The sequence below is a fragment of the Sorex araneus genome, chromosome X (assembly GCF_027595985.1).
Source record: "Sorex araneus isolate mSorAra2 chromosome X, mSorAra2.pri, whole genome shotgun sequence".
Lineage (NCBI taxonomy): Eukaryota > Metazoa > Chordata > Mammalia > Eulipotyphla > Soricidae > Sorex > Sorex araneus.
The window spans coordinates 69468219-69480148 of NC_073313.1; the positions used below are offsets into that span (position 1 = coordinate 69468219).

At 38.3% G+C, this 11930-nt stretch overlaps 1 pseudogene; it reads right to left on the minus strand.

Annotated features, from left to right (window-relative positions):
• Positions 1 to 10609: 10609 nt before the first annotated feature.
• On the minus strand, positions 10610 to 11260 carry LOC101548031 (zinc finger CCHC-type and RNA-binding motif-containing protein 1-like; annotated as a pseudogene).
• Between the last annotated feature and the right edge of the window lie 670 nt (positions 11261 to 11930).

The window sequence follows — 11930 nt, forward strand, 5'->3', positions numbered from 1 at the left end:
GTCATTTTAATCCTTCTTAATTTTGCAGCCTCGTTAAGCCATGAGATTTTATCAGCCTCTCCTTGCACTTCCTTCCCAATGCTGCTATATTGGGGGTTCTTTCAGGGTCAGTGGAACGAGGCCCATTATTTTTACTATTTTTGGCATATTAAATATGCCACGGGTAGTTTGACCTATGGGTGGGATACCCACAGTATATTGCCGGGCTCTTCGAGAGGGACAGAGGCTATTAGGGGGCCTCTAATTGCCCCTACAGGTGCTCCAAGCCTATGGTCGAATTTTGGTCGACTTACAAATTGTAACGATCTGCACGCTGACAAGCATGCACCGGTCTGTGTCTCTGGGAAACATCTATTGTTTCACTCTTCACTGGCTGGCACCATTGCGACAACTCACCAGGTGGCAAAACATCTAGGGGATGGACATGTCATTCCCAGCGTTCTCCCTTCCAAAATCCGACAAACCATTTTGTCAGTAAAGAAGAGTACTCACACGGTCTAGACAAGGTCAAACCTGAACACCTGAAGATTCTGCCACCAGTATTCATCAATACACTGACTCAGCTCTTCAAATGCTACCTGTCTGAATGCAAGGTTCTGTACCAATGGAAAACCAGCAGGACCCTTCTGTTGTACAAGAAGGGAGACATACAGGTCATAGTCAACTATCGCCTGATCTTACTGTTGTCTGTTGTCTACAAGTGATTCATTCTAATCATCCTGAATAGAATTGGCAGAACACTAAATGAAGGACAACCATGCAAGCAAGCCAGGTTCTGAAAAGGATTCAGCATTATCAACCATATTGACATAGTGAACAAGATCACTGAAGTTTCGGAAGAGTTCAAGATGCCGCTCTGTCTAATGTTCATTGATTTAAAGAAGGCCTTTGATTCTGTTGAGACATAAGCAGTCATCAAAGCCCTAGCCAAACAGAGCATTCAAACTCAATACATATGGATCCTCCTCGAGGAGTATATATAACATGATACATACATGATGTATGAAGACAAAATATTAGGCCAGAGGGATAATGCAGCTGAGAAGGTACTTGCTTTGCATGTGCCCAGGCCAGGTTAAATGCTCAGCAACCCCATATGATACCCATGCCCTGTGACATGTGATCTCTAAGAACAGAGCTAGGAGTAAGCCCTGAGTAATGACAGGTGTGACCAAAAAAACAAAACAAAAACCAGAAGATAAAGCGTAGACAACGTTTGGACAAAGACCAATCTTTGTATACCATTGATGGGACAGAAATTTGTGTAGCTATTATGCAAAGCAGTACTGCATTATCAAAAAAACTTAAATGAAAATATTATATGACCTGAAATGTCTACTTATGGGCACGTATCCAATGAAATTAAAACCAAGACCTCCAGAAAGGCTGGACCAGTCAACATTCCCATTGTCTGCCATGGAGGCAGGGGGAGGGTGGGAAAGGGGGGCTATACCTGGGATACAGGTGGTGGGGGATATGCACTGGTGGAGGGATGGGTGTTTGATCACTGTGAGATTGTAACCCAAACATGAAAGCTTGTAACTATCTCACAGTGATTCAATAAAATAAAAAAATAAATAAAACAAAAAACAAGATCTCAAAAAAAAAAAATCTGCATCAGATGAGAAGTAAGAAGGGGAATTGATCCTGGGGATTCAAGGTACACTAGGGATCTTAAAGAATGATACAGATAAAGATTCAAGCCACAGAATCCAGTACAGGGAAATTATGAGACCTGAATCTTAACAACCAAACTTTAGAAGGTTCCTGTCAAGATGGGGCAGGACGTGGGAAGTAGTGGAAGGAAATTGACACTGCTGGTGGAATCGGTGCTAAAACACTATTTGTCTAAATCTATGACTAACTTTGTAAATCATGATCACTCTATCACTGTCACTGTAATCCTGTTGTTGGTCAATTTATTTGAATGGGCACCAGTAACGTCTCTATTCCTCTCAGCCCTGAGATTTTAGCAGTCTCTCCTTACTCATCTTCCACAATGATTGGAGACTCTTTCAGGGTCAGGCGAATGACACTTATCCTTACTGTTTTTGGCACATCAAATATGCCACGGGTAGCTTGCCAGGTTTACCCTCAGTAGATTGTCGGGCTTTCTGAGAGGTATATATAAAATATATAATATACAATATATTACAATATATTATATTATATATAAAATATATTATGATATTATATATTATATTCACTTGTATCACTTGTCATCCTGTTGATCTTCAGTTTGCTCGAGCGGGTGCCAGTAACGTCTCCATTTGTCCCTGTCGCGTGCTAGTGCAGCCCAATGATATTCGCTTGCTCCAGGAACAGGAAGAGCCTCAAATTGTTCATTCAGGGATTTGACAAAGAAATCTGACCATCTAGTTGGTGGGCAGCCACACAGTCTTCTGATGTCCCGTGGAATCCAGTTAGTAATAGTTCTAGTCCAGCGGTCATCTCTGAATCACATTACATGACCAGCCCATCTGATTTTTGATGCCTTGGAAAAGGAGACAGCATCCCTGATTCTTGACCATTGAAGGAGGTCAGAACTCCGGATTCCTTCTCTCACTTGAGTGAGACGTGATACTCCTAGTATAGCTCTTTCAATTCCTCTTTGGGATACCCTAATATTGTTCTCATCCTGATTGCGTAGGGCCCAGGTCTCTGAAGCATATGTTAGTGCAGGAAGAATCAAAACGATGTGCCCAGAGTCGGAGGTTCTTCGTTCTCTTAACCACTTCTTCGATGCTCTTGAAGGCATTCCATGCTGCTCTCTTCCTCCTGTGTAGTTCTGGCACCAAGTCATTCCTCATGTTGAGTTCTCGACCCAGGTACACATAGCTGCTGCATTCAGAGATGTTCGTTCCATTGAGAGCAAATGGAGCTTCAGGGACCAGTTTGTTTTTCATAAACATCATCTTGTTGAGATTCAGCTGCAATCCAACCTTTACACACTCGTGGTCGAAGTCGGCCAGCATTTGTGCCCATTGGCTAATGTTTGGTGTTATGAGCGAAGTGGAGGAGGTGTAATTGCCGACCATCTATCTTCACTCCCATTCCTTCCTATTCCAGTTGTCACATGATGTTCTTGAGGGCGGCACTAAAGAGTTTTGGTGAAATGGTATCACCCTGCCACACCCCTCTCTTTACATCAATGATCACTTCCTTGTAGAATGGTGAGATCCTGGTGGTGAATCCACAATACAGCTCGCGGAGGATTTTGATATACTGAGTTTGAACGCCCTGTTTGGCTAGGGCTTTGATGACCACTTCAGCCTCAACAGAATTGAAGGCCTTCTTTAAGTCGATGAACGTTAGACAGAGCGGCATCTTGAACATCTTGAAGTTTCATGAGAGTTCAATATATTATATTAATATATAATATAGAATTATATATAATATAAATAAATTATATATTATATATGTTATATAATATAAATATATATGAATATAATATAAAATAATATATATATATTACTCTCTATAGTTTGTTGCCTACTGTTTGAACTCCATCAATTATGGTGTGGTAATTATGGAATATGGGTAGGAAGTGTCTTATAATGTGTCTTATAATGGCAGCAGTTGGGTAGTGGAGGTGGGCTGCTGGGGCTGGGTCCCTTGGGGGGAGGAGGGTTCTCACCACCTCCCTCTGGGGTGCCCTGAATGAAAACAGCCTGGTGCAGACTCCTGTCATGTAAATCATGAATCTTTAATAAAATAAAATTTCAAAAAATGTCCACATTTCACATTCATTTCATTATGATTTGCAGTAGCCACAGCAGGAAACAACCAAGGGCCCCTTAGTAGATAAGAAGACGTGATTCACAGGTACACTATTTTGGAATTATTTTTGTGTTTCCTTTTATGGCTCTTCACAGACATTGTATTTTTTTTTTTTAAAACTGACCATCGTCACAAAACTTACGACTTGTTGAAGGCTCAAAGAAAGTTTATTATTCTATAGCAATGAAGTTTTTTTAACCTAAGGTATGTACATTGTTTTTTAAGTCATAATGCTATTGAACAACTTATTAGATTACAGTACAGTATAAACATGGATTTTATACTTACTGGGAAACCAATCATTGTGTAATCCATGTTACTGTGATACTTTTTTTATTTTTTCGGGTAACAGAACTGAACCAGGAATATCTCTGAGCTGTCCCTTTATATATGCAATTAATATTCTTACCCTTCAAAAATAAGGAAATCTTGCCACTTGCAACGACATAAATGAGCAGGGAGGGCATTAAATTAAGTGAAATTACTCAGACATAGAATGAATGCTATATAATCCCACAACAACAGGCTTTATCAGCTTCGTGTACAAGGAGAACAATTAATACTTAGTAAAGAGATATTGCTAAAAGGATTATATTGAAAGGAGGAGTCATAGGCTGAAGTACCAAATGAAGCTCAGAGACCAATACTGATGGCTCTTAGATGGGATGTCAAATGATCCATGCATTCTAATGACAAAACGCTTGTAGGGTGGCACAAAAAGATTGTGATCTTGGGGAGAGAAAATTTGTAGCACTGCCAGTCAAAATAAGTGTTTAGGTTTTGAAGGTAGAGTAAAGATCGTATAAAGGTGTACACCATTGGCCCAAGACAAGCCCAAACTGGAGGAATAAAGGTCACTTAGGGAGGGTGACACACAAACAAACCACTTTCCTTTCAGTGACTCTCAATATCTGTTTGGGGACTTTTAACTATATAGAATAAATTGCCAAGTCTCATATTTGGGTCCCCAAAAAGAAGTTATAACAGCAGGTGGTCTGGCCTCTCTAGACACCTCCCTCCCTCGGATGGCACTTACTCATTTCTTATCCTCCTTTGGCACCTAGAATAGCCAGTCATATACCCCCAAATGATTGAATAAGTAAACACACATGTAAGGCCATAACACTGCCTGCTGGAAAACCAAACATAAGCACCTCAGTTCAAAGTTGATCCTTATTTATAATAAATCAGAAGAGATTAGCAAAATGGACAGACAGAGGAATATACTAAGAAAACTGAGACTTCAAGATAATAATGACATCGCAAACCTCAAGAAACCATACCTTAATGCACGGTGGATTATTATTTAGCACACCAAGAATTTAAGACAGCTCTCATGAAAAAATCTCAGAAGTAAACTCCCAAAAGGCATTGAGTGAGCTCAGGAATAAAATTAAGTATAGCAAGAGAGAAACTGAAGCTATCCAGAAAAAGCTATCTGGAGTTCTGGATGTGGAAAATGAAATAAATATGATCAGGAATTATTCTAAAGCTATGAACATAGTTTAGACCTATAGGAGGAACAAATCAGTGAGCTTGAGATTTTAATCCACAAATGACTCAGAAAGAATGGGAAAAATTAATCAAGAAATGCTCTGATAGTTTAAGAAAGGCAGCAATAAGATAACAGTTACCCACCCAATTACAGTAGAGACAAGGGTCAATAGGATTGTTCTAGTGTTTGAAGTTGGCCTCATATGCTGGGGGAGAAGGAAGTTGGGATGGAGAAGGGACCACTAAGTCAATGATGGTTGGAGGGATCACTCGGGAAGAAAGGTGTCTGCTGAAAGTAGATTAAGAACCGAACATGATCGCCTCTCAGTATCTGTATTGTAAACCATGATGCCAAAACTGGAGAGAGGAGAGAAGAAAGGTGCCTACCACAGAGGCAAGGGGTGGGATTGGGTGGGGGTGGTAAGAGAGACACTGGGAATATTGGTGGTGGAAAATGTTCTCTGGTGGAGGGACGGGTGTTTGATCATTTTATGACTGAAACTCAATCATGAAAGCTTTATAACTGTATCTCATGGTGATTCAATAAAAATATACAAATAAAAAATAAATAAAATTAAAGTTTTTTAAAAAAGATAACAGTTATGCCAGAATGAGATGAAAAGGAGAAGCAAACAAAGAACCTATTCAAATACCTGTCGCTCATAACTCTCAAACTTGGAGCAAAAATTGAATATACATGTCCACGAAGTTCCAAATATACCTGGTTATTTAACTGTAAAGAAATCTACAACAGGACACACAGTAGTGCTGAGGCAACAAAGAACCTAAGACATAAATGATAAAGGTAGCAGAGAGGAAAATGGTCCTTTATAAAGATAGGTCCACCGGGCCAAAGCGATAGTAGGGTGTTTGCCTTGCACGCGGCCAACCCGGGTTCAATCCCTGGCATCCCATATGGTCCCCCAAGCACAGCCAGGAGTAATTCCTGAGTGCAAAGCCAGGAGTAACCCCTGAGCATCGCTGGGTGTGACCCAAAAAGCAAAAACAAATAAATAAATAAAGATAGCTCCTGTAATGCTTTCATCAGACTGAGCAGAAACTATAAAAGTCAAGAGAATGGACTGACATCTTCAAAATTCTCAGTTTGTGAAAACTGCCATCAAAGAAGACTCTATCCTGAATAATTTTCTTTCAGTTGTGAGGAAGAAATGAAGACTTTTCCAGACAAATATAAACTGAAGAAGGTCGCCATCAAGGACTTTGTAGAAAAAGGAAAAAAAATACAAGAGGACATTAAAGATATTTTAAGCCATAATATAATATCATTTTTTTCTTTTCACCTAAAAACATTTCCTTTGGATGCTTTCAAAAATTTTAAAATATTGTAATTATTAATTAATATCATTTCTAGTATTCTTATTGTGTTATAATCTTAATGTGACAGGCCTTAATATACTTTGGGACTGTTTTATGTTTTCTTTCTTTTTATGGCTAAATGATATAAAGTTTCACTCTATGCGTTAAATAAATAAATAAACAAATAAATAAATAAATAAATAAATAAATAAATAAAATTAACAGCTCTGGGCAGGAGCCATAGTACAGCAGGTAGGGTGTTTGCCTTGCACGCTACTGGTCCCGGGTTCTATAATCCCCCCTCAGTCTGCCAGGAATGATCCCTGAATTCAGAGCCAAGAGTAACCCCTGAGCACTGCCAGGTACGGGCCCAAAGGTAAAACAAAGCAAAGACATAAAAACTAAGTCCGTAGACAATTGTCAAGGTGAGAAAAACAGGAAACAAAGACTTTGAATTTGGCTCAGCAATAGAGAACGTACTTTGTATGAGAGAGGCTGTGGGTTTGATCCCTGGCATCACACAGCAAAAGCAGAACAGAAAAGCAAGTATCAAATCGCATCAGCAAGCAGACCTAAATCAGCCAAAACGGAATCTAAGCATCAATCAAAAGGCACAGAATATGTGCCAATCTCTGTGGTATGAAATGATATCTCATTGTTGTTTTAATCTGCATGATTAGTGACATAGAGCGTATCACTAATCTGGTGATTAGTGACATAGAGCGTATTCTCATGTGTCTTTTAGCCATTCAGATTTCTTCTTTGAGAAAATTTCTGTTCATTTTGATCCCCAATTTTTTGATGGGGTTGGAAGTTTTCTTCTTGTAGAGTTCAACCGGTACCTTGTTTATCCTTGATATCAACCCCTTATCAGATGGGTATTTGGTGAATATCCTTTTGGTAACTGTACGTCACAGTGATTCTCTAATAAAACACTTTTAAAAATAAAAAATTAAGTTAAAAAAATAAAAAGAATTTAAAACTAAAGAAAAAAAAAAGGCACAGAAGTGTTGCCAGGATTTGAGAATTTGTTGAAACAGTGATTTGTTGTTCGATGAGTACACATTTTTAGCTTTGTAAGATGAATTAGACCTAGGAATCTTACATACAATGTCTTTTATGTATAGTTGGCGATATTCTACTGCGTATTTAAATTTTTGCTGAGTGGGTGGTTCCCATATTAAGTATTCTTACTAGAGAGAAAAGACAAGAGGAAAATTCAGGTGATGATGAATATCTTTCTGACACTGATTATGGTGAATATTTCATGCTCATCTATTGATTCTCAAATTCATCAAGTTGCATGTGGGAAATTATGCACAAGTTTTTTGTGTCAATCATAACTTAATAAAGTGTTTTTTTAAGCTTAAGAAGAAATAAACCAAAGTAAAGAAGGTAGAAAGCTGTGAAGAATAAAGAAAAAATAAATAATAGTGACAATCAAATTTGATTTCTTTGGATGCACTCATAAAATTTTATCAATGATAACTGTCTTGCAGACCACTACATAAATTTTGTAAATATGAAGTAACTCTTCCATTTGCCTAATCACATAGTGTTTTCTAAAGCCATTTCTGTTCATTTACTGGAAAATATTTGCTGAGCCCTTTGCATCAAATTTGGGGTGATGGGAAGAGTACAGAATTTTCAACAAGTGTATCATCAAGTGGGCGTCACGAGTTCAGATAAGGAAAGGTTTATTAGAGGACAGCGATTGGGTGGTGCTCCAGCTACCCTTGCAGCAGCTAACCCCGACTTCTGTGAGAGTTGTGTAAGATTGGATTTATGAAGGATAGGGTACCTGAGTTGACTTTGAAAAATCAATAAAAGTCAGTAAGATAAATATGTGATATGAGCATTCCAGCAGAGGCAAAGACAAAAAAGAAGAAGCAAAGAAGCAGGGGAAACCACAGCAAGCACTGCATAATCTGAAAGTTCAAGAGCTCTGTTTAATTAAGGCACAGGAATGCAAGAGAGGGTAGAAGGAAGAGCATCGTCTTCATATGCAATTTATTTTTGCTTAGAAATTTATTCATAGAATATAAAATTCTGGACTGGATGGAGGTTCCATGCCCAGCACCCCATATGCCCCCTAGAACCCTTCCTGTGGTAATCCTTGAGCCATGAGAAAAATATGAGTATTGTGACCCCCCATAAAAACAAACTGAAAAGAAAAAGTTTAGCAATACTTGATGGCAAATATTTAGCTAACATTTAAAGGATGCTCAACTTTGTTTAACCAACTTGCTGCTTCTATAAGTCATTTGTTTCTATTATCATTCTTTCCCTTCCTTGTTTTTATTCCTTTTTCTCTTCATTTGAAAATGGAAAAGTATTGAGTTCAAATGAAAATGGGAGGTAGCATGAATTCTGAAATTTTCAGGAAAAGACACTGTGGAATACATGACAAGATAGTTTTGAGAATTAGGACTTTCTTATAGTCAGCATTTACTTTTTCTAAAACCAAGTTGTTTTAACCAACACTGCGTTTTGCAGAGGATGATAGGGAAGCAGTCAGTAGAGGTGAAAGGCAGTCTAGATGATTGATACACAACGAACAAAATTCCTCAGGAAGATAAGTTCATGTCCAATGAGCAATTATTCATATTCTACTTTTCTACTTCTTAAAAATGGACTTGCTTTATTTTCATTTTGAGGATCTAGAGCCTTATTTAAGAAAAATGGGTCTGTTTGAAATGCTACCTCAAAATGTCAAAAAGTACCTGTTCTCAAGGCTGAGACAAGACAATATCACAGCACTTAAAACGGCTAGAAGTGAACAAACAGCTTGTACATAGCCAGTAAGAGAAGTCTTAGCTTGACAAAAATATTTCAGGTTGCCTTGGATCAAAGACCTTAACACAGCAGCTTTCCATTTTATATGATTTTTATATTCTTTACTCTTTTATCATTTCCATTTTCAAATTTGACTCAAAATTTAGATTTTTTAAGGGCAAAATAACCATTCTTCTGCCAAGATTCATTTGAAAAGTTATATTACCATTTGCAGGTTGAACAATATAGTCAAATGTATCAGGTGGCTAAAAAGCATATATGGGGCCAGAACGATAGTTTAGTGTCAAAGTGCTTGTCGTGTACTTGTCTATCCAGGTTTAGTCCCCAAACCCTATATGATCCTCTGTGTACTTCCAGGAACGACATGTGAACACAGAGCTAGGATTTAGCCCTGAGCACCAAGCGGTGTGCCTCTCCCCCAACATAAAAGAAGCATATGTGCCTGTCCTATCATGTACTAGGGTCTTGTATGACCTGCAGGTCAGATGTTCCCTATTATAAATTTATCTTTTGTTGAAAGGAAAAATGAAAACATGTCCTAATGAAGTATAGATAGCAATTATTTGAAATTATGACAAATTTTTGGATTGTGACTAATAAGTAACTAAGGCGATGATTCTTGCTGTAACAAACTTAGATTCTCATCACTGATACAAGTTAAAGACAAAGATAATACAATAGTTTGCTTTGGGGGTGAGGGGTGGCATACCATGCTACTCTTGGCTCTGTGCTCAGGGATCACTTCTATGTATACTCCAGGGACCATATGCAACCTGGTGACATGTCCTACTAGCTGTACTTTCTCAATACAGATACATTTTTTTCTTTGGTACAAAACGGAAACAGCTATAGTAATATAGCTCATATCTAAAAATAAAGAGAGGAATTACTAAGTACAACCCAACATACACTGAAGCAATAAGAATAATAAAAAGAAGTTGACAAAGAAGAACATATATAGTGGATGCTCTTATTGACCAGAGCTAAATGACCATTTTCTAGTTTATTTTTTATATTTTTTATTTTTAAATTTTATTCTGATAAGGCAAGACAGAAAAATGACTTTATAATTATTTTTCAATTTCAATGGACTATTATAGAATAAAAACTATTTGATATTAAGTGTTTTTATGCTTGAATACTGAAAATAATCACTGTTCGCCCAAATAAACTGGTACCATCAACATTTTAAAAACAATGATATTTACATAATAAATAAATTTTAATCACTAAGTTCTTTCTCATCACTGAAATACGTGCTTTTCTTTATTCTTGGGAGTCTTGAATCATCTGATGTTGAGGGACCTCCTGAATTGGGTTTCCATTTATTTTACTCTTCTTCAATTTTGGCTTGCTGGAAAGCTATGACCTGACTAAGACTGTCAAGAGAAGGATCTTCACCTTCATCTTCACTCTCTTCTACTTCTTCAATTTCTTCTGTTTCAGGAATTTTCTTCTTCTTCTTTTTCTCTTTTTTTCTTTGCAGGTTCACGTTCTCCAAGCATATTTTTGGGACAAGCATAATTTAAGTGTCCCTCTTTCCCCACATTCATAACACTTAGATTTATCAAAGACATTTTGTCTTCGGATAAACTCAGCTGCTCTTCCAATGTCATTAGCAACACTTGCTTTTATTACTCTATCAAATAACTTTGTTATTTATTGACTTGGTACAGTTCTGTGCAGATTCTTTATCCAAAATCAAAATAAATGCTACCCCTTTATTCTTCCTAGCATCTTTATCTTTCATTATAGTACCCTTTGCAGCTTTGCCATCCTTGGAGAATATCCGGGATAAGTCATTGTTGGTCAGGGAAAAAAGCAAGTTGGATACATACACGGTTCTCTTACGTGGGCCCAATCCACCACTCATTTTCTCCGGTGGGCCGACCCAGGGCCCTGACGGGCACGAGCTCTCAGTTCCTTCGGGGCCCCACCCCCTCTCATGTCCGCTGGCGACCGCGGGCCATGGTGGCAGTGTCTCTCTCCATTTTCTACTTTAAAGCAAATAGCTTACCTTAATGTCATGTCAGACCTCTCTCTCTCTCTCTCTCTCTCTCTCTCTCTCTCTCTCTCTCTCTCTCTCTCTCTCTCTCTCTCTCTCTCTCTCTCTCTCTCTCTCTCTCTCTGTTTTGGGTCACACTCACGCTCAGGTCTTACTCCTGGCTCTACGCTCAGGGATCACTCCTGGTAGGCTTGGGGGATCATAATTAATTCAGGTGCAAGACAAATGCCCTATCTGTTGTACTATTTCTCTGGTCCCCAGGGCTAGATCTTTTTCAAAGGTAGGATCTTATGTACTTTGTTTGGTTACATTTTAAGGGGGGGATGCACACCCAGGGTTGCTTTGTAGCTATTTCTGGCTCTGTGCTCAGTAGTCACCATTAATGGTGCTTGGGCAATCATATATGAGGCCAGGACTTCAAACCCGGTTAGGTTGCATGCAAGGCAAGCACCTTATCTCTTGAAATTTATCTCCATCCCTCAAAATTTAATTAATTGATTGTTTTTCTTTCTGATTACCTTTGATCCTTTGCTTTACT